General features: G+C 48.5%; 1 protein-coding gene across 3 annotated transcripts in view; it reads left to right on the top strand.

The window, feature by feature from the left end:
- LOC143145799 (spondin-1) overlaps positions 1 to 24480 on the top strand; it is a 175156-nt gene that overhangs the window by 106330 nt on the left and 44346 nt on the right. The gene's annotated exons all lie outside the window — the stretch shown is intronic.

The following is a 24480-nucleotide window of genomic DNA, read 5'->3' as shown; positions in this document are numbered from 1 at the left end:
AATTTAGAAATACACAGAGTGGACCACTTTACTCGACCGACATATTTCATAATCGGTGGAAGAATTACGATATTTTTTATTACCGATGATACAATTTCGAGGCGAGGAATTTTGATTTCCGTTACGCTACGTGACAATTTCGGTTCACTACCGCGACAAAGTGCTCGGTCCTTGACTCGTTGGAATTGTCTGCACTGGTTGAAAAAGAGAAATGTGTAATCGGTCGAGCAAGATCCATCCTGCGCGTCGAATTCGACACTGCCGTCGGTTCTGGTGTTTCGCTACTTGCCGCAAGATATCCGAGCCTACAGGCGCTGTAAATCGACCGCCAGAGTCCGCAGTCTGTAAAACTTGGGCAAGGAAGCCGGGTATTAGCTGGAAATCGTGTTACGTCTCTTTGTACACTCGATAGCGACCAGACCGAGACGATGGGAACGCGAACGGTGTGCAATCGACGCGACACCCTGATCCCGCGCGTTCGTCTCTTCTCGGCCAAGAGAGAACTTCCGCGACTCGAACGAAAGAAAATTCCCGGAACCAATATTCCCTTCGCGTTTCTCGAGCTCGAGAAACGAAAGTTCGTTCGGGGGAACAACTGGTCCGGAAGTCCTCGACGCCTCCCGTCGTAAATACGTCGGCGCTCGTTCGAGATTCGCGGGAATAGAAAACTGAAAAAAAAAAAAATAAAAGAAAAAAATCCCGTGAAACGCTTGTCAGGGTTCGGTTATCGACGAACACGGAGAGTTCCGTAGGACGTATAATACGCTCGAGTGACGAGCGAGTCGAGCACGATCTCGCCTCGTTACCTGCATACCTTTCGAGCGTCGAACTCCGACACGGATCGATTTCATGCGCCGACCCGGCTAATTATTTCTACATGAATTTTAAAATCAAACGAGCGCGACGATTAACAGGCAGCTCGTCCGGATGGAAATCGTTCCCCGATCGTCGATTCAGTTCGACGGGCGGCGCCGTTTTATTTTCGACGCCGTGTCGTCGATCGCGCGTAAACGATCGCCGGGTAAATGGAACGAAAGCTCAACTCGGACGAAACGTGCTTCTTCCGATTTCTGGGTGAAATTCCGTCGATCGTACATCGACATCGAACACACCCTACCGTAGAGAAACCGACACGCTATCGTCCGTTATACCGGGCTCGTCGAACATTTTATTTCGTCGTGGTCGTTCTCGGTAAATCGGTCAACGATTCTCCCTACGCGATAATTGTAAGCGGTTCTGTGACTCGTCCAAAACGAACGAAGGTATTCTTAAAACAAAGGATTAACTTTAATCGAACGGTGCACGGAGGCTCGTCACGCGTGCGTCCTCGACTTCCGATTCATCGATCATGCACCGTTCATCGTTTCCCGTCGTTCCAGTGCGTCTGCGGATCAAGAGGGCTTTCACCTTCGAGAGCCCGAAAACACAGGGCCTCGTTAAGACTTTTTCTCGGGAAAACTTGGCGTGTACAGTTCGCTAAGCGTTCTTCTATTCTTCTACCCATCCGCTGTGAGTCATCCATTCGTGTATTCTACCCTTCGCTGAGAGTATCCCCTACTTAAAAAAATGTCCAAAGAAAGAGTTACAGAAGGGTACAAGTATGGAAATTCATCCGCTGTCTTTAGAAAAAAAAAGCGATTTTTCGCAGGCCCCCTGACAAGAACCCTGCCCCCTCCTCCGTGTCTTTTTCTCTCCCAGCGGACACGGACGACTCGGTTACCCTCCGCTTCCGGTTTTCTCCGGTTTCCTGGCGCGACGGATTTACGACGAAAGACCTTGTTCGTTTCGCGTCGTTAGCCGACGACCGGAAGATCACGGACGAATGGAAAAAGTTTCCTTCGTTTCTCCTGGCCTTGAGCCCTTCCGCGAAACGTCTTACGGCTGCCGAACGAGGGACGAGGGGGAACAAACATCCCACGAGTTTCGCGTTGTCCACCCGGCACGCAAAATCCGAGTTCTTCGAACCGCTCTGGCCACCGTCGAGACCTCCTTTTCCCGAGATTTCGTAATCTCGGGCATCTCGGGCATCTCGGGCAACTCGGGTAACCAGTATCCTCCGCGTAGCTCGTTAACGCGCGAACAAAAGCCCGATTACCCCGGTTGTGTATCGCAGCGGACGCACTCGACGCTGCACTCGACGAGGCTCGTTACCGGCCTCTGCTCCGCCGATTGATCGACCGTATCGCTTCGTAGCCACCGAATTTACACTCGCGTGCCACTCGACCCACGCCGCTTTTACCCCATTAATAATTTATTCGTTGTTTATCCCCCCCGTGAAACGGCCAAGTATCCATAAAACGAGCAACAACCGCCACCCGCAACACGGCACAGTTTCGAACAGCGAGCGCCTCTTCCCTTTAATTGATCGCGGGACGACCGACGCGGAAACAGAACAAAAACAGTGTCGAGCACGGGCTGTGGGCATTGTCGAGTTAAAAATCGACGAATAATAAATTCACGCGGAAACGTACGTCCCCGAGCTCCTCCTCGTTATTAATTCGGGGAACACTCGTTGCTTCGAAATTACTGTTACGACGCCGGTGTTCCCCTCCGGCTTCGATGTAGCTCTCGCCCCGATTCAGACGCGTGCTCGACTACGTAGGTTTCTATTATCGATGTTAATGGGCTCGGCTCGGCTCGACTCGCGGTCTCATTAGTTCGAAGAAGGTGCTCACGATGCGTTCATTAACCTCGCATAACGCCCTGGTTCGTTGTTCGGGGTGACAGCTTTGGAGACAATCGACGATCCGTTAATTCCGCGAACAAAGGAGGTCGAGAATTGAAAATTCATCGCGAAGCGTCAAAAATTAGGGGACTCGTTGGTTTGCTCGCGGTGAATATTTGAAACGACCAGGGGAAAAGAAAAGCACAAGATTTATCGACCGTGTCTAAATTTCGAGTTAAAACGTGGCGTTAAACTCGTGTTTATTGGCCAAGAGCCGGATAAGAAAAACGATGGGTTCTGGGACGCGCTGGTAACGTTACGTTTCTTGCGCATTACCCGGGTAATACGTCGATGGGGCCTGGGAAAAGGGATCAGAAATTTTTCGCAAACACCGTTGCGCTCGTTGGCCGGGTGAATGTTTATCGAGAACCAGGAAAAATTCGAGGCTGCCGGAAACGAATGGAAGCTCGGTTATCGAGCGGGCGAGCGCGATGAACTGCTTAATTGAAAAGCGCTCGTGTTGCAGCCCCGAAACGCATACCGCAGTATCAATTGCCCCTGTCCGTGCTATTCCGTAGCGTCGAAATAACCATACCGAGGGGCCCGATAATAAAATTCGCAAAAAATCAGCACACGATCCAGTCGTTTGAAATTTTGTTCGCCGAGGAGAGAAAAAAAACAAAAGAGGACGCGCATTTTCAACGACGCGATTTCTCGTGAAAACGAGATTCTATTTAACCCGATACTATTAACGTTAATTCGAAACCGAAAGAAGCGGAGACCTTTCGAAGTGACGAAAGATCGTGATTCGAAAGAAAACAAATTGCTGTAAATTCGCCCATTCCGCGCGTCCCTCTGGTCTCGGCGCACGGTTTACCCCCCTAACCAACGTGCCACCTGCGTAATTCAATAGCGAACCGGTCCACCGGTTCGCGAAAATCGTTTTCGATCGTTCGCCGGGCCAGTTTCCCGGCGCGAAATGTCCAATTAAAAAAAAGAAGAAAAAAAAAATGAACGAACGAGGCAATCGTCGGGGTCGCCCGGTCTCGTTTGGCCCGGACAACGGAGTGAAAAAACGCGGGAACGTTTGCAGCCACTAATTTCGACCGGCGCGTTTCCGTGCATCGATACGTTAAATATCCTTGTTAAGCGATCGACGTGTCCGCGCGATGATCATCGTCGATCGATTGCGATCGACAAACCGAGACTGCCGTTCCGGCCTTTGCGGTCAATGATTGACGCGCAACGACGTCGACGTTTCGATCGACGAACGGGTACGTCTCGTAGAGAAAATGGTTGCCATTGATACGGACGAACCGCCAATGTCCTCTCGACCTGTTGTTCGCGCGCAACTATTCGGTCCCGAGGTAACAACATTTAATACCGATAAAGTTTTCTCATTTTTACAGGGAGCATTGGTCGCGTTGTTAACGGCAATGGACACACCAGTCCCAATCGATGGTAACTCTTCGTTGTTAGATCGCACGATCGATCGAGGATGCGCGTACGATTAGCTACCGTTTAATCCCCTGATCCCGAGACTTAATCTTGCCATACTCTCGCGACAGGATCAACCGAAACGATCTCGCTGAACACGGTGATCCGTTCGTTTCTGAATTAATTCAACGATACGAACCACCTCGATGTTTCTCGAGACGATTCATCACCGGATTTGAATAATTTCCCCCAGTGTCTCGTCTCGAAAAATTACGCGTTCACTTTTTCCCGACGTCTCTGAGACTCTTCGGGGTGAAACGATATTTGCGCACCGCGTTCGATTAAAACAAGGGACCGTTAAATTCGTACCCAAAACACGTTTACGATCCTTTGTCGCGAATTTCAATTTCCGTAGGTACTCTGCACGGAGTGCAACGCACACGGAGCGATTGTTAGTCAAGTTGGCTCGTATACCACAGTGGGGGATGTTCGAGCTCGATTTCCTCCGAGCCGCGAACGAAAAAATTTCGATACGTTTTTAGACAAGGAACGTGCGCCACGATACGCGCAAACGCGTACACTTTGTCCTGTCGATGTTCGAGTCCGCGTCGTTTCTCGTATTTTCCGTTATCCGGTGAACGCTCGCGCATTGTCGTTCTTAATCTCCATTAGCCACCCCCGTAGAACGAGGACGCTGATCTACGGCAGGGTTCTCCGAATAATACATCAAAGGGTAGAAGCGAGCGGGGACGAGCCGGCCAGCGCGGCTAGGAAGAAAAGGGAAAGGAAAACAAAGGACACCGGGGTTGTGGAAAAAAGAAATCGAAGGATCGAAGGGTCGAGCAAAGGGGGAGGAATTGCAAATAGAAAAATGCACTCGAGGAGGCTACGAATCGATAGAAGCGCACCCCGCGGAAAATTAAGGGTACGAGATCGCAACGCCGTGGGCCGGTGGAAAATTAAAAATCCGCGATGCAATTTTTCCCGTGACTCTCCTCGAAAAACGGACGATGCTCTTTGTCCCCGAAGCGAGAGGGAAAAGGGCCAGCCGGCCGGCAAAGGAAACCCGTTAACATTCTCGAGAGGTATCGCCACCCTTGCCGTGGCTTTTCAACCCGGGGGGTGGAGAATCCCTGAAAGGGACAGAGAGAGACATCCACCCCCTGGTAAATTCAATTTTTGACGGATGTGTAAGGTCTCCGCGGGTGCCGCGATCCCTCCTGGTTCCGTCTCGATCGATGCCGCCATTACGTTCTCTTCCGACCTTCTCTATCGACAGCTCCGCGGAGAGAATTGGGTCGTTCTCGAGCGCGGGGGGCTGGTCTCGTTATTCCGAAAGCCTCCTGACAAATACACAGAGACACGTGCGTTATTTCTGGGTCGCGCCGAAACGATTCCGATCTCGCGCGGGAAGACAAGCGTCGAGAGCGCACCCCCGAAATATTGAAAATATCGAACGTGTACAATCGCGTGCTCGCGAAGCAAGTTTTCGTTTCATCTCCGCGGCAGAATAGATAAATATATATATAAATAAATACGGGGCAAGTTTCCACGGGAACGATTCCCCGACACCAACGTTAAAGCGATCTAGATACCTAATCCAGGTATCCGAGATCCTCGAGAAGTATTCCAACTTGATTTTTTTTAATCGCGCCTCTCCCCTGGGCAATTAAGTTTGTAAAAAATTCGAGAGAATATTCGCTTCCATCTCGTGGGAAATATCCTCAAATGAACCTCAGCTCTCCACGATTTTGTCCAGAAACGATGATATCCTTCGCGGAGGGAAGAGAATAAAAATCACCCCTAAACGCGGGCAACAATCGCGTTCCGTGTCCTCGTGAACGCGCCATCGAGCTCGTTCATTCGACGCGTGTGGCGTTAATTTGGCGTAAAGGCGGCAGTGCGGTGCGTCGTTGAGCAGGAATACGTGGTCGACGCGTATCGTTCTTTCGACGCAAGACGAGACCGAGGCAACCAGCTGTCTCGAACAAAACCGTGTCCCTCCGAAGAGAAAACTATCCGCCGGTTCGTTTGCGGGGCTTTCAGAGGCGTTTCGAAAAGGGTCGGTGGCACGGCTCTCCCTCTCGCGTTAGCTCGACGCCAACCTCGGTAAAACCAAGGTACGTATTACGCCCGTTGTAGAAACGCGGCCACGATAACGCTCGCTCCCGGGGTTAATCGCGTAACTCGCGCGCATCGAGCGATAGAACGAACGAGCGAAATCATTTCGCAAATGGCCTCGCGCACGATGGAAGGGAGGAGGCGAGCTTTCAGACGGATCGGATGGAGCCGGTCTTTTGAGACGGACGTGTATAGCCGGGGCTGGTGGCAACGCCAATGGATAAACCCGGGGCCTGTCTTTGTCCCCGATGTCTGTCCAAGAGCTGCAGAGGAAACATGAAATTCCCTGCGGCATTAGTTCCGCGGCGAAGGCACGCGTCGATGTACCACGACTCGACGATTGTCCGACGAGACAATCCGGTTCCGGCTACCGCACAGACCGAGAGATCCAGGTCGAACGCACGAGTTTCCGCAATTGCGAAACACGGCCGCAAAGGGCCGTCCTTTAACGGGTTTCGGGCCGGTAGCTGCCCTCCGGGTTGTTGCGGAGGAGCTACCGATGTCACCCGTTCACCGACTCTACAAAGAGGGAGCGTACGCATCTCGCTGTCTTTCAGCTCGCAGACAACGGACGCAGACATCCTCTGGCATTGTCTCTCTCGCTGCAACTGTGTTTGGCAAGAAACGCCGGAGATCGCGGTATCTCTACTCTCGTTAGTTCTGCCTCTCGTCGTCTTAAAAAGATCCCTGCGTCCCGCGCAGACACTCGTCCAATTACGGACTCGACCGAACCGTGCGGAAAATGCAAAATGAGAACCAGGAAGGTCGTAGATCGCCGAATCCCGGTCCTCCTGGCCGATATCGATCGATCGGGATAAATCACGAGCTCCCACGTTCGCGATCCAGGATAACGAGATGGCTAGGATCGGGCGAAGACGATCGGCCACTTTTCGTACCGCGCGAAACGGAGATAAACGCGATACTTCCGACCCGAGCAAATAATGCAACCGGAGGTAATCGGCCGGTTAATTGGACGTCGGCTACGGTGTGTAGTTGAAGGATTTCTTTCCGTAGGTTTCCGGAAAGGGGGAGCGGTGGGGGGCCGAGGGGTCGAAGGAGAAACGATTCGACGCTGGAGTAGCCGTCGTTCCGGACGATCGTTAAACTACGGCCACCTTAAAGTCTCCCCGGAGATAAGACGGTATCACGTCGGTCGAAACGAGTCGTGGCTGTTTATGTTTCCCCGCTCGAACGAGACACGGTTCGTGATTTCTTTCGTTTTTCGTCGATGTCGGCGCCGTTCAGCGCGATAAATCGCAGCTGGCTGACCCCCGCTCGTAATGCCCACTTGAATCGTACTCTCGTATCCGATGAATTATTCCGTATCGTATATCGCAAGTTTACCTCTTTCGACGAAAAGTTGATCAACGGAATGGACTTGGAAGTCGCAAGCTTCCAAACCTCCGTCTTTCTTCTGACGGAATCGGAGCTTTTCTATCTCCGGATCCAACTGTCGATTAGCGTTTATCTCTCGTTCCATCTCGTTCCTCTGTAAGCAGAGCGGTAGTGAGTCAGAGCTCTCGTCGAATAAACACCGCGGTGCTCCACGCCGAAATCATCGAGAGCAAAACGTTCCGTCGTGTCGCTACGGTGATCGATGAATACACGACGATCGGTACGAGGCGAGATCTCAATTTGGAATCCCAGCCGACGTACACAAAAGCGGTGGTCGCGGAAAGCGACGGTTACTCACCTCTTCGCGTTAATTTCGTCGCTCTCGGACACAGGCGGAGCAAAAACGAACACCAGAAGCGCGACGACGTTCGCGCAAAGCCCTCGGCGTCTCTGCTCTCCTCTCCGTCCGTCGGGTGTTTTACGATTTCGCCGTGAGATTGGGTCAAACTATAAATACAAGGCGCCAACCTGACCGTACCGTCGCAAAAGTAACCGACGACGGTTGACGGTGTTGCGTAATTGTCGGGAACTCGGAAACGTGCTGCGACAGGGAAAGTAGTGAATATTCATGGTCGCGGGATGATTCGTAAGTCTCGATCGAACGATCGTGGAATATCATTTTAATCCGTTGCGTGGACGTATCTCGAGATATTCTCGGCTAACTTCGTCATCGACGCCCGACGCCCACGAACGAAACGAAAACGCGAACCGAACGCTCGGCGCCGTTTCTTCGAAACTCGATTGTTTTTCGTTGCGTTTCTGTCGTCGTTCCGCGCCTCTTGTCGGCTCTTTTCTCGCCTCGAATCTTTCTTCTTTCTCCAGAAACTTCGTTATCGACTTTCTCGAATTTTCCATCGATATTAACGTCTCGAGTTCGATTTATCGAAATCATTGAGCGAAAATTGAATATCGCGCAACGTATTATTGTATTATTTTTCTTCCAAAAGTTCGAAATTAGCGTCGTTTGTTCCTGGTCCGGTTCGGAACAATAGCCGCCCCGTGTAAAATTCCTCGTTAAATCAGTCGCGTTACGGTTCCTCGAGCGTATCGGCCGAAAATGTTCCGCAAACTCGACCTGACAAAACGACGCAATATGCCCGCGCAATATGCGTACGCGAGGCTGCCAGCCGAGCGAACCACGAAGATAGGCAAAGTGACGTTGCAATGAAGTATTAATGCGCGCTTGGCCGCGCATACGTGGACCGCAAACATCGGCAAACATCGGCAAACGACCCTAGAAAGTGGTACACGTTGACGTTCGAGAGCATCGTCGAAATGCACCGTACCCGAGTTTGCATTCTGCGATTGTTCGGACCGACTAGTTCAGGAGCTGTTTCTCAGTTTTTACGAGCGGTGCTCCGAGTACTGAAATTACCGTATCAAATTATAACGGCCTCGTATTTCATCCTCGTCGTAAAGTTAAAAATCCGTGGACGTTTTTCATCCAAAGACTTTAAACGTAAACCGATTCGAGAAAAGGAAGGAATTGTTCTGTACAGTTTTATTCAAATACCGAATCGAACTCGGTAAACAATTTCGCGCGATTATCGAGAGGAAAGCAATGCCGAGGAAAGCAGCGTTTCTTTCTCCCTCGACTGTTCGTGTAGGGGCGCGTGGGAGTTGTCCGTTTTGTTCCACGTGGTAGCCAGGTGGGTCGCTTGGAAGTTATCGAGGTCAAATTTTGCTGGCTCGTTGTTTAAATTAAAAAATTTCGAACGAAGCGATCGAAAGTGTGGATTCTTCGATGCGAATAAATTACGTTCGAGTCTGTAGTTGAAGGAAAGAACGCTCGAAACTTGAAAGCGACCCTCTCCCTTCGGCGCTTCCACGGTGAACGACGTAAAACTCGTCGACGAGGCCGATGGACAGGAATCGTCCGGTCGTTTGTGCCGCAGCTGGGAAACGAGTGTTTCGAAGCCGTGCAAACAAACGGCGCTCTAACGAACCGGCGTGTTCGCGCCAAGTACCGTGTTCCGGGCACAATGTCCCGTGAAACGTTTAAATGGCACGCATTAGCCGCGGCGACGCTTCCTCCCGGCCATTTCGCAGGATTTCGAAGCTGAAACGTACGCCCGTAATGCCGGCGGATTGTTCGCCTCTGCCTGGCCACTTTTACCCCTAATGCCCGCAGCCTCCACCCTTCCTGGCTTGTTTCGCTGTAACCCGGCGAATTAGGGATAGAGAGTCAAACATTCGCGGTCGGCGCGCGCACGTTCCTCTTCGGAGTTCGTTTGCGAACAACTTGAAACATCCGACACCGCTAGCGTTAGGGGAAATAACGGCGGAAACCTTTCTTTTTGCAACAACGGTAACCTCTTTACGGTTAAAACTACGCGTTCTTACCTCGATGGAGCGCATCGATGCAACGGCTACTGAAATTTTTACGTCTCTGTCGATCGACCGACGATGTAACGGCTTCCAGCTCGTTACGGTTCTACTCGATTCGGTGTCGCGAAACGCGAGCAAAGGGATCGGAAACATTTCACGTTTCTTTTTGCAATTCACGGGACCGTTTGAAATTGAACTTGAACACTCGAGGGCTAATAAACGCCTCGTTGGCTCGACGAGGTGTTACGCGGTTCGAAAGCACGGGGGTCATAAAAAGTGGCCACGAGAGGTTCTCGTAGTTTTCGAGTAACGATTGCAGAACGGGGGTCATTTCGTCGAATGTCGATAACCCACTTTCGATCGTCGTCGTCGTCGTCGTCTACCTTCTCGCGTTCCTTTTTCGATTAATATTCGCACGACCGAATCCGTTTCGTTAGTTTCGGTTAGTTACCGTTAGTCTTTATTTTCGATCGAATAAATAAATTTCCAAAGAAATTACGGTAATAAGTTACGAGTACTCTAGAGCGCGATGCAACGGATATTCTCGATGCGAGAATTGCAAGCGACACCAAAGTCGGTTTCGTTCGAGGCGTCTACTTCGTGGAGTTTCGAGGTGTTCCTTGAAGCTTCGACCGAAGGGCCGGGGAAGTCGCGAGGACTTCGTTAGCGCGGCTTTTCAAGCTGAAAGTCAAACAGTGTCGCGGGAGGATTACGACGCTTCGTTACTCTGTCCGTTCGTGTCGAAAGACCAACTTCTCTCGAGCAAAAAACGAATCGTTTCGATCCACGAATGAGCCGTGCCGCGAGAATCGGAACCGAATCTCCGTCGCGATATAGATCGAAACCTAGCAAGAATTACGTTTTTGCGCGTCGCGGTCTAGCGGCTCGATTACTATTTTCCGCCAAGTTTTTGCAATTATAGAGAGAGTTGGAACCCGTCGCAGGAGTCGTGCTCTGTAAATTGAATTCACCGAGTGCGCGTACCGTCGTTCCGCGTCCCTTTCCCTTCCTAGTGAAAAACGCCGTTCGAAAATAATTGCGCCAATTTCTGCGCGTTCTTTGTCAAGAACCCGCGGCTAATAAAATGCAAATTCGACCCAATATCGCGCGAGCTTTTTCGCCCGGGACGAAAAGCTTCGTTAAGGGGCCGCGACTCGAAATTGCGTTCTCGCCGCGGCGTGTTTCATTCCGTGAACGGTCGAGCGAATTTTTCCTCGCGATGACGCCACCGCGATTCGTCAAGATTTCCTTCCGACTCGCGAGATAACGGAGATGAGCTTTTCTGGGTCGAGTGTGCTTCCGCAACGACGAAGGGAATGGAAGAAGTTCTGGCGAGCTTCGAGGCGCGAGAGTGGAACTTGAACCGCTCTGCGCCCTTCTCTCCTCGTTCTTATTAATTGTTATTTTTAATTAGATTATCCCTCCGAGTCGTCCACTCTGGCCACGGGCTCGAAATACTTCCTAAACGACACTCGGTGCTCGAATTATTTCGACCCACTTCTACGAACCCGGCGGTAGAGAATCGTGTTTTAGACGGTGCGATAAAATATCGACATTTTCATTCGAAGATCCGAAAAGATTTATTTTTCCATCGTGCGGTTAAATATGCATACGTGTGCGTGTATATTTTTAGATTCAAAAAAGAACCGTGAATATCCGTGGATCGATGGTAAGAGCATCTCGAAAAGTTGTCTATTTTCCCACTGATTTTCGTATTTTCGAAAAATACGCTCGATTTCGGTCAATTAACCGGCTGGACCGCTAATGAGGCGAAATATTTACGGACTTGGGACCCGTAAATTACGCGGACGCGCGAAAGACAGCTGGGCGGATTCGCTTAACGTCCAATTAACGAGCCGAGGCGTCGCTGAAACGGACACCTCGCTCGAGAGGAACCTTTCAATTGCTTCGCTGCCTGGAAACTCATCATTTTGTAAAAATTATTATCGTTACGATGCACACTGGTTGTTATTTTCCGTGGTATCGAAATCGAGAGAAATTTCTTCGTTCCATTTCCCCCCTAGAAAGTAACAGTCGCCGATCGATGTTCGACTTTCGGTCGCGATAACGCAGCCGAACTTGCTACCTCGATAAGAGCGTGTCAGTCGCAAGGAAATCGACGTCCTCTCCGTTCGAGTTTGTACACCAGGACGCTGAAAGAGAATTCCAGGGCCGGTAAGGAATCCCCGGCGCCCCGTTATCGCTAATTAACTATCGAGCGAATCACCGACAGTCTCCGAGCGAGGGGACGATATTAAATCCGCGGTAAGTTCCCGTTGAACGAAAGTGCTCGGTCTTTCGGTAATTCATGGACGCGTAGGGGCCCGCGAGAAAGTTCCTCGAGTGCCTGCTCGAGAAAGAAATAATTTCGTCGCTTTGGGTTCTTTAACCCAAAAGCGAGATCCAAAACCGTTAACGATTCTAGCGTCGATTAGTCGGCGCAACCAATCCACGATGGTTAGAATTAACAATTACTCGGCGTGAGAAACGCTCAAGTAAACGCGTCTCCTTTGCGAACAAACATCGACGAATTTAATATTCTCGCGATAACAAAGAGACCTTAGACTCCTTCGGTGTCTGCGGAGAATATGAACAACGTTTACGTTCTGCGTTTGATAATAATGGATCTTTTACATGGAGCCCTCCCAGCGGAAATTGTAACGCGATATCGAGAGCGTCCTTTGTGATAACACGGTGCATCCACCTAGAAAAGATGCCAAGAGGCAACCGTGTCTCTTCCACGTTTCCCAGCAAATCTTCCATGAAATTTTCGATTTCTCGTCGAAAGACGAGTCAAACGACCGTCGCCGATGTAACTGGCACGCATTTGGGGCCTGAAAAATGGTAGCCACGATGCAACGGTGATCAGGAATACTATCCTATTCCCTACGGAACAAGATTAGGGATTTAGCAAAGCAACTCCCACTGTACCCAAAATTTCTCTCCCCATGGTTCCGTTTACCTCTGAATCTTCGTCTCATTTACGAGTCTTGAAGCGTAATAATAGCGGAAAGCAACGGTGAAACGAGCAGAAACTATAACTCGCGCGACCGATAACTCCGCGGAAATGGAAAAGTCGCGAAAAATACGTCGAGCCGTGGATCCATTGTACCGAATAGCATAATGGATAGTGATGCACTTCAACAGGTTAAAAATGGGCCCTCCGCGTCCTCTCTCGCTCGCTGCGGGCGGATTTTCAACGGTGAAATACAGGCAACCGGTTTATTTAATACGGTTAGCACAGACTGCGCAGGAATATCTCGCACCAACCGTATCGCTGATGTTATACGGCCAATGAAACTTTGCCCTTTTTCCCGAGGGTCGATGAAAGGAGAGCTCGCGTCGATGCTCGTTTTACTTCGTCGACGTCGTAGAAAGCAGCGCGTAACTAATTCGCTGTGACGAATGAAAAGGAGGCGCTGCTTTGCTCACTTCGAGTCGAGTGAAACGAAGAAGCGGGGAAAAATACACGGTGAGTCCTCGTCCATCGAGATCGAGTTGCATTTTCGAGCAATCGGTCGCGGAAAAATTATTTCCATTTAGACTTCTCTGCGCGCAATGTACCCCTTTTTAAAATTCTCAAGATCAAAGACAATCTCCGATATTGAAGCAATTTTGATGGAGAAACCTTCCACCGATTTTCGAAAACTTGCAATTAAATTCAAATTTCAAAGAGACGCCACTCGAAGCCACCGAATTGGACCTAACCGATAGATTGCAAATATTTGCGATCAACGTTCCCTGCACGTGTCCAAGTTTCTTTCTCGTTCGCGACCGATATCGATCGGGGCGGTTCGATGCAAACTAATTGCCGCTTCCGATAAATTCATTAGTAAACCAATTATATCTCGTGCGTCCCCCGTCAGCTTCAGGAAATCCAACGGTCCTCTGCTCCCTGCGACGCACCGTTCGGTTACTTGCCCAATAATCGCTCGTTTCCCGTGGAATCTGGCCAAGTGAATTTTCATTTCCTCCCTCGACGACGACCCTCTAATCCCTTCGCCGTGCTCGACGAAAGACAACCTGGATCCTCTTGATTTTCTAGGCAGAAAATCCTCTCGTCGCGAGGCGAATTGTTGAATCGGCATTACTCGATCCTTGAAAACAGCGCGTAATTGTCACTTCTCGTTCGTGTTCTTCCACGAATTCCTAACATTTCTGGTAGATTATTTCAACAACTGTATCCTGGGTTTCTTTTCTCTTAAAATTTACACCATCTGTCCCCCTTTCTAACTATTTTATTATTTCTTTATTGTTCTCCTCCCTTACCCGGTTACCTGGTAACTTTTCGTCTCGATGCCTTCCCACATACGCTCTCAAGTTCCTCGATTTTCCTCGCACAATCTTTTCCTTTCCTCTTCTCCCTGGAGATTCCCGCATCTTGTCCTCGCCATTAGTTTCCCCGGTCTTGTTACGTATTCCGATTTCCCTCTGGTTGGAATGTATAAATATTTGCAGTCGTACCCGCCTAGTCTTGTTCTTCGAACTGTTCGTTCCATCTGTCGTGGATCTACGTCGGAGCACGGTAATGGAAAATTGTACCGCCACTCTTACGATGTTCGACCTTAAAAGTAGCGCGTATCAACGAGTGTATCGCGAATCTAGCTTCGGAGGATCTTAAAACGGTTTCGCGCGACTCCGAACATTGCTACATTGGATCGCTCGGTGTCTGACCACGACTGGTCCTGATCCACTGCGTCGTTCCAGGGTTGTTTGAATTTAGACTGTATCATAAATTCAGGATCGGGTGGTCTCGAAACTGACTTAATTATAATTTTCGGTGTTCTAGAAACCTGTGATAAAATTGTTTATTCGGTAGCTCTTGGTTTCAAAGACTACCAAATTATTCGTTCGGAAAGAGTACCGCAGATCGTTGCGTCCTCTCGCTCTGAAATGTTCACGATCCACGTGGGGGGAATGTTTCGCGGGGATCGTTGCCGAAATCCGGCGTCAAAACAAGAAAAGGTCAACGACCAGGGATCCTGGTGCAGCATGCGCGCGAAACAGCAACGTCGTTGGCAACACAGCCGGCACAGGGAACCCGAGGAAAATTGGGTTATCCACTTTCTGGGTACACGTCTCGCCTCCTCGCGTTCTCGAGCGACTGCTGCCAGCTCTGAGACGCGGCAAGATGCACATGGAAGTGCAGTTGCACGTGGTACACGGACGGCTCGCGGTTGCACCGAGTTAAGACCGACTTGTTAGGAAAGTTCCATCGAGTTGGATCACCGGCTACGGAGATTCCCCGCTGTAGCTGGTTGGGACTTTGCCATACGCGTCTTTGAACTTTCCTTTTGCCACGGCGAAACTCCATCTGTGGCTGATTCTGGGCGATACACGATCGCGTTTCCCCTCGATCTTCCTATCCGTTTAATCGTCCCTCTCCCTCTTTCTTCGGTACTCGATTAGCCTCTTCTTGCGAGAATCTTTCGGAAAATTACTTTCTAACCTAACGATATCTCGGGACAGCGTTTCGTACGTTTAAATTATCTACGGGTGAGTAGAAATTAACACCTTGAATGGAATTGACATCAAGAGGTACCGAACATAGTATAATTTGCAACCCATTTATCAGCCATAGCCATTTCATTCGGAAGCGATTTATTCGAATTTGTAAATTGCCTGTGTTCGGAAAACTACCTTTCCCTGCACGTATGTGCAGGATTTGGAGCGTACATTCTCCTTTTACGAAACATACGACGACGGAATAGCTAACGAGTCCACCAGAAGAATCGTGATAAATATTTACTTTCCATTTTTTGCACCGTATGCGCTCCTGGGCCACTCCGAAAACAATTCGATTCTCGACCTTGTTTCGACACCTTGAACCTTCCCAAGGATTACAGAATCGCGAGACCGGTTTCTAATCACTCTCCGCGTGCAAAGTGCGGGGTATCGATTACCCAGGCACGCCTCCGAGTCTGAAACTCGTTGATTATTTAAGAGGTGCACTTCTCGGTGAATTTCGCTAACAATCGGCGGTGAAGAGAGGGAGGATCAGCGATCGAACGCGTGGCTGCACGTGCGAGCGGATTTGTCGGTGTTACTCGATAGTTTGGCATCGCTGCCAGAACAGAGGGAGTCCCGCGGAGGTCCATTAAGTTCCTCAAAGACGTCGTCTCGAATCGAGAGGAGGAGAAGAGGGTTTGATGGTAACCGAGGCCTGGATGAGGCAGAGTTTCCCTCCGCGTACGGGATATCGCGGGGTCGAAGTTAGTTTCAGGACTTTCTCGAGCGTACCTACAACGGACGCGACTTCGTCGGAGCTATTCGTAAAACCTGAGCGGAATTTGTCGAATCGTCGCGAGAGGAGGAGGACGCGTTCCAGTTTTCGACGACTTCGTCGCCCGGGTTGTTCGAACGTTTATTTTTTCCCCCCTCGATTCCCTCCGCGGAGCTTTCCGCATGGAAATCTCTCATTCCCGGAACGCATCCGACTCGCTCGATCGGAAAATCAGGCTTCCATCGACGAAAGCTGCTAGCTCCCTCGACTTTGAAAAATTGCAACTTAATTTGGTTACTCGGGGCGCCCGATCACTCGTTATTCCTATTTCGAAAACGTGGCTCTGAAAGTTTACGAAGCTCGTGCAATATCTTGTTCGCGCTTCTGGGTCTCCTTGGACCTTTATCGTTTCGTACGTGTTGTCTTTGGATTTGCGTTAAGACGGTCTAAACTTGCCACGATGCAACGTAACAAGGCGCAGTAGAATGGGAACGTTCGTAGTCGGACACCGAGTTCCAGCGATCCTCCGCTTCGCGACAAAGTGTACAGGAGTAGTCGACTCCTACGTATATTTCGCGAATGTTGCATCTGTCGCGCTTAAAATTTTTCGTAGAAATTTGCGCATAAGTTAAGACGAATCTGGTTAATACCACCTCGCGGAAGACGTAGGGATTTCTTTACCGCGTGGAGCCAGAATGCATAATCGTCGTAGCAGCCATTGGCAGACGGCCTGATTCGGTCGAAGACAAATGGTTCCGCCCTCGAAAGTCCTCCCCTGGACGATTTGTCAGGGCGAGTTCTGTTGTTCCGGCGTTCTCGATATCGAAGCCGAATGAAAGCGAAAGGCCACGGACCGATTCACCGGCGCACACCGGGAGCACGGCTACTAATTAAAAAGGTCCTCCGTATTGTCGAGGACGCTCATTGTCCCGGACCAGATCGAGGCTAGTGGAATTCCTGCGGGCCAATGGTGTGAAAGCAGCTTTGTTCTTGGCACGCTCGGTTCCCAGCCCCGATGGATTTAGAACGAAAAACCGAGCTCGAGCCCAAGCTGGTACACACCGCGGTTCCTTTTCGAACACGGACACTCCAAGGGGAGCTTAATCGAATCTCCTATTTACTTCTTGGGGCCGCGACCCTTTTCCCAAACCCTCTTTCGTGAATTATGCGCGGGGGTACGGTCGTGATCAGCGATTTGGCCCGTGATCCAATGAAAGTTCCATGGATCGATCGAACGGCTGGGTGAATTAACCAGCATTTCCTGGTAATGTGCGAGACTTTCCGCGAATATGTGGCAATCGCGAAACCGAGATCGAGGGAACCGAAAATAAATCTGCCTGCTTGCCTGCTTGCCTGCTGCACCGATGACCGACGATCCAACACGCGAGAAATAATATATCGTGCCGTATTAACGAAGTATCTTTCAGCTTTACTGAACGCGACTTTCGTAGCAAAATTTCTAGGACGGTTTTACATCGCCTTTGTAACGTTTCCTCCAATTTTTTACTTACAATTCGCGATGTAACGTTCGAGTTGACGGTATCGCGCGGCGTAAACAAAAGATAAACGGAACGGGGTCAACGTTTAACGCGCTAAAAGATCAAAAACGGGTGGAAGCATTTAGACGACTGAAATTCTGGACGTCAAAGTGAAACGGATGTAACGGCGGATTTTGAGTCGGGTCACGACGGAATTACTCGCCGCGAACAATAGTTTTCGAAATGAAACGCAACGTCGTTCCCGTTGAGATCCTGTCATAGTCGAGCCGAGAAGAATCGAGGAAGAAACAAGGAGTGAAAAATACTTGTTGGGACCGTTGGCAGAGCGCTATATTAATTAATCTAATTAATGGAACAATCCGAGCGGGGTGTCGACGCTGCGGATTCGTCCTTCTCGCCCCCTCCCCCTACCCACACACACGCTCTCCTGGATAAACGATATTTCTTTTTTGTTTTGCACAGGGACGAACTCGGCTCGAGTGTAAAAATAACAAAACACGGAATAAAACAAACCACGTAATCGTTTTCATCGGTGCAACCGTAGCAAGAGGGGGACAGCCGCGAACAATGAAGCGGCGATGCAACGGGAAGGGGAAATAATCGGAAATTTATGAACCATGGAATAAACGGGGTATCTGTTTTTCTCTAGCGATGTAATAAAATTCAGCGACACGCGCGGAAACGGGATACGTCGCTAACGAACAACCATCTCGCCGAAAAAAATGTACGCGTATGCGCCCAACTCCGAACCCGACCCCGACCCCGAACCCGGCCCCCCTGGAATTTAAATCGCAACCAGAGCGATCGATTTCTCCGAGCGTGCATACGTTATCGTCGAAACAAACAACCGGATCGATGAATATTCGAACAAGTATTCGCATGCCACTAATAATGTCCATTAACCAATTTCCCCGCAGCAGTTATTGAATATTTCTATTTGATCACCGGAAGCGTGACTCTTCTATCGACACGGACTCGTAACGAGCGTTAACTTTTTCTTAGACCCATGTTCCCGAAGGGGTAGCAAATGGTTTCCTTTTTGTTACGTGAAACATCTTACTTTGTCTCGACAAACGTATACGTGAACAAGTTACTCGTATCTTTACACTCGGTCTAACTATATACACTAGATCGTGATAACGCAATACGCTTAAATCGCAAAGTTCCCGCCGCGGGGAACAAGACTCAACAGCGAGAGAGTAGAAAAGTCCGTTCCGTTCCTTTGAAAAGCGAATTTTCATCCCCTCCGAACGTAGAAACCTTACCGGGTTGACGTTTCGTCCGAGCAGATTGACAAATCGAAAGTTCGACACTCTACGATCTACGTAGGAGGAAAACGCCCGCGAAAAGCCTAACCCCCTCGTCCAAGGAAGACACTTGGAGTCCAAGGTCTCCGAGGTTCCGTATTAATGCGTACGAGGGAATAAAAACGAAATTACGCGCGAGCCGAGCGCTCATGAATTTTAATGCCGGCCCTGTGATCCTGAATCGCAATGCTCGGCGGTGTACAACGGGTCCATTTGAATAACGTTTACGTCGTCGATTATACGTGTGTCTACGAGCTTTAATAGGTTCGTGCCAGGGTCTCTCAAACTGGAGCACGCTGCTCGCGAAGCTCTTTTCGGCATTAATTAGGCGGAAGAGAAATCCGTCGCGGGCGAAATCGTGTCGCGGTAGTCGTAAACGGAGCTCTTCGTCTTTCCAACCCACAATTATCACGGTTCGTCCCCCGGTGGAGGGGTGTCACATTCTCCTCGAATCTTCTTTGCAATTTTCTCGAATGCAAGTCGAGATTATACAGCCGTTAGTGCGAAGAATCGAGAAGAATATCGATTCCCTCGATCACCGCAAGCGTCGTCAGTACGATTGCCTCCAAAAAATGTTTATAACTAATTGATTTCGACGAAAATCTTTGCCAATTCGGTCCTTGAATGTAGCAACGAGTACCAGATATATAATGCAACTCTAAAAGTTCACATTTTTACTGTGTAAATTTGTTAAATTAACATTTTTTCCTTTCGTCGCGAAATATTCCCTCTCCACGTCGCAAAATGCACCCCTCCATTTCTCTGTTTTCGATAGACGACCTCCTTTAACATTCTGTGATCCTGCTACCAACGCTTGATTTTTGGACTACAGAAATCAAAATTATCACCGTCACGAATAGTTTATTTTCCTGCCACCAGAGGTCGGCACCGGACGAGAAGAAAACGGGGGTACTAACCCTGTATTATTTCAAAACAGAAGCACGAAAAGAATTATTACCTCTGGAAATTGTTGATAACTCATTAATGTCGCAAAAGTCATTGTCCAAATTGTTCTTGAATATTGAGTAGTGTTTTTCCTAAACAATGCAAGTCCAAATTATGCAGCTGTTAGTGCAAAGAATCGAGAAGAATATCGATTCTCTCGATCACCGCAAGCGTCGGCGATACAACATTTTCCTTGAAGTCTGCTTAACTAATTAATGTTGTTAAAAATAAGTGCAAAAGTGATACTTGAATCTTACTACGAATGTCTCTTACGCGTTGCGTGTAGAAATTGTACAGATATCGGGACGGAGGTCGAGATAAATATCGATTCTCCCGATCACCGTAACCGTCGTCAGTACGATTGCTTCCGAAAATTGTTTATAACTAATTGATTTCGACGAAAATCTTTGCCAATTCGGTCCTTGAATGTAGCCACGAGTACCAGATATATAACGCAACTCTAAAAGTTTACATTTTTGCAGTGTAAATTTGTTAAATTAACATTTCTTCCTTTCGTCGCGAAATATTCCCTCTCCACGACGCAAAATACACCCCTCCATTTTTCTGTTTTCGATAGACGACCTCCTTTAACATTCTGTGATCCTGCTACCAACGCTTAATATTTGGACTACAGAAATCAAAATTATCACCATCACGAATAGTTTATTTTTCTGCTACCAGAGGTCGGCACCAGACGACAAGAAAATAGGGGTACTAACCCTGTATTATTTCGAAACAGAAGCACGAAAAAAATTATTACCTCCGGAAATTGTTGATAACTTATTAATGTCGCAAAAGTCATTGTCCAAATTGTTCTTGAATGTTGGGTAGTGTTTCTCCTAAACAATGCAAGTCCAAATTATGCAGTTGTTAGTGCAACGAATCGAGAAGAATATCGATTCTCTCGATCACCACAAGCGTCGGCGACAGAACAATTTCCTTCAAGTCTGCTTAACTAATTAATGTTGTTAAAAATAAGTTCAAAAGCGATACTTGAATCTTGCTACGAATGTCTCTTACGCGATGCGTGTAGAAATTGTACAGATATCGGGACGGAGGTCGAGATAAATATCGATTCTCTCGATCACCGCAACCGTCGTCAGTACGATTACCTCCGAAAAATGTTTATAACTAATTAATTCCGATGCAAATCTTTGTCAATTCAATCCTTGAATGTATCCACAAGTCCCTGATATATAATGCAACTCTAAAAGTTCACATTTTTGCTGTGTAAATTTGTTAAATTAACATGTTTTCCTTTCGTCGCGAAATATTCCCTCTCCACGTGGCAAAATGCTCCCCTCCATTTCTCTGTTTTCGATAGACGACCTCCTTTAACATTCTGTGACCCTGCTACCAGAGCCTGAAATCGGTAATGTTGACGTAGGGGTCGCCCTCTGGTAGCAGAAAAAATAAACTACTCGTGGTGGTAGTAATGCTGACGTAAGTGTTACCGACCCTATATTATATCGAAACCCATAGGTTTTGTAAATACGAGAAGAATCATACCACGAAGAATCGATGATAACTAATTAATCACGTAACAAATCATTGTTAAACTTGTTTCTGAATATTGCTAGCAATTTCTTCTAATGAATGTAGGTACAAATTATTCAATAATCAAGGGCGAAGGTCGATAAAGGGATCGATGCTCTTAATTACCACAAGCGTCGGTAATACAAAAGCATCAGAAAAATGTTAATAATTAATCTCGATAAAAATCGTTGCCAAAATGGTTCTTGAATATAACCGGGGACTTTGTCTACGTAATGCATCTCTAAAAGTTCACAATTTTACCTCAGATACTGCTAAATTAACATTTTTTCCTTGTCGCGCCATTTTGTAGTAAATTATTCTCCATCCTTCTCGCACACTGTTCCCCTCTCTCTCTGTCGTCGATGGACTACCTCTTCTATCATTCTGTGATCCTGCTACCAGAGTCTGAAATCGGTAATGTTGACGCAAGGGTCGCCCTCTGGTAGTAGAAAAAGTAAACTACTCGTGGTGGTAGTAATACTGACGTAAGAGTTACCGACCCTATATTATATCGAAACCCATAGGTTTCGTAAATACGAGAAGAATCATTACCACGAAAAATCGATGATAACTAATTAATCGCGTAACAAATCATTGTTAAACTTGTTTATGAATATCGCTAGCAATTTCTTCTAACGAATGTAAGTAGAAATTATTCAATAATCAGGGGGGAAAGTCGATAAAGGGATCGATTCTCTCGATCACCAAAAGCGTCGGAAAAATGTTAATAACTAATTAATCTCGATAAAAATCCTTGGCAAAAGTATCCTTTAATGCAGCCACAGTCCTCTGCTACGTAATGCATCTCCAAAAATTCACATTCCTGCCTCGTAAATGCGTTAAATTGACATTTATTCCTTTCGGCTGCAATTTGGTGGGAATTTTTTCTCTATCTAGCTTGCAAACTATTCCCCTTCTCTCTCGGTTGTCGATAGACGAGCTCCTTTATCGTTCTGTGATCCTGCTACCAGCGTCTGATATTTGAAGTACAGCAGAAATCTCATTAACACGTGGCTTCACGAGGTCGGCAACGCGAGACCACCTTCGAATCTTCGACGAAGGGTAAGGGTGCGGGAAAAAGTGGAAAACGTTGGAAAAACGAGGCGAGAATCGGTGATCCGGGTCGACAGGAGACGACACCTCTCCCCCGTGTAAACGGGCCGGTTTTATTTTAACAGCGAACGCGTCGTGCAAAACAATCGAGGCGTTCTGCAATTTTTACCCCGGTCAGCGACGAACGGATCGATCGACCTTTATTCGCGGAAGTGTCGATGCAACCGGTTGATCGTTTCGAGCGAACGCGAAGTAACTTTAATCTCGTGTCCGCGTTAGCTCCTACTGGGCATCATTAAAAACGCAACAATGCGCTGTGTATTTTATCAAGTGTTCTCGAATCCTCTTCCGATCGTAGGCAGAAGCCAAGGGATACGGGTTAATGGAGTATAAATATTAAAAGGAACGTCCAATCGATCGATAAATACTGCGTACAGATTCGAAGCTGTTACTCTTGTACCACGATCGCGAACTAAACGAATAGGCACCGTTGCGCGGCAAATTTAACATGATCGATCGAACGACATTCTTTCCGTCTGTAACGAATTCCCCGCAAACAAATCGACGTCCAAGGCCCGCTATATCCAATTTATCGTCCTGATTGCGGCAAAGTGCAACTTTTCTTCCTTGGACTTTATCTCGTATTCGTACCTCTGACTCGCATAATTACGCCAAAGATTCCCACCGTAAATAATGCTAATAATTCGTCGAAGTCGTTACGGCGCGTAAGCAAACGCGAAATCAGCTCTCTCGGAGACAAACGACGCTCCGCGCGCGCGGCCTTATTTCCGGCACGTTACGCGGACCATTTGTTCGGACTGGCGTCTGGAATATGGTCCAAGGAATACTTTTTCGCCTCGTCTTCGCGAGAGAGACGTTTAGCGATCGTTGGCGAGAAACGCGACGTTAAATTCCCCCTGAAATATATTCTATCCCCCTCCCTCTCCAGTGGAAAGTGGGAAACGCGTTCTCCCCAGAATCCCGAGAACGTTATCGCTTATTCCCGCGTTGTCGAATCTTGCGGATAAAACGCAAACTTCTACCTGTTCATGACCCGAGGCCCCGCCCCGAGATGAGAAACGTCTTCCTGTTTTCGCGCACGAGTTCCGCGGGAGAAGAAGCTACGTACGTGCCGCGAGTACCGAGCGCCGGCTTTATATTTTATTATGCTTTACGATATGTTCTTATCTTATTTCGGTCCGCGTCTCGGGTACGAATTTGCGCGGCGCGGAGCGGAGCGGAGCGGCGATCGATGCGGACCGGGACGAGACGAGAAGACGGGAAATCTCGGATCGTCGGCGACCTTTGAACCCTCGCTTCTTGAAATTTACGGCCCGAAAATTCTACAGGTTGCTACAGAAACGCGAGCACGATTTTTCGCGGTCTCGTTAAACATCGGCTCGCGCGGAATAATCGAAACCCGTTGTGCCACGGAAAATACCGAATGCAACGAGTAGGTATATCGTACGGTAGTTTCAGAAACACCAAGCTCACCCCCTCCCCGCACGTTGCATTCATCGACTACAAATTCCCTGTCTCCCGTAAATTCCACTATCTCGCCAAAGGGTTGGCCCGCTAACGATCCCTATAACAGTTTAGCCTGATCCTCGATGTCGGCCGCAGTCCGACCGACGTATTTCAAAAAAAATATTCATCGTCGCCGCGTTAACGGGACCGCGTATCGCGTCCAATTTAACGTTAACCGGTGAATTAACGATGCGGCGGATAGCTTCCAAAACACGGTTGAATCGTTCGTTAATTAATTCCGTGCTGATCAAAAGCGTGCTCTCGTAATCGCGAGGCTTTTACGGTGGTGCGCAATCGTTAAAATGGGAATCGAAGAAACTCCCCGTGATCCCGAGATTGTGCGACAGTCTTCTTAAGAACAGTGTTTACGGAACGCGGATGGGTACACACATCGGAGAAAAGCGCTAATCTTTGACCATCGATAACTGTGAATACGGTCTCTGG

This window comes from Ptiloglossa arizonensis, chromosome 4 (genome assembly GCF_051014685.1).
Source record: "Ptiloglossa arizonensis isolate GNS036 chromosome 4, iyPtiAriz1_principal, whole genome shotgun sequence".
NCBI lineage: Eukaryota > Metazoa > Arthropoda > Insecta > Hymenoptera > Colletidae > Ptiloglossa > Ptiloglossa arizonensis.
This window is presented reverse-complemented; position numbering and strand designations above follow the sequence as displayed.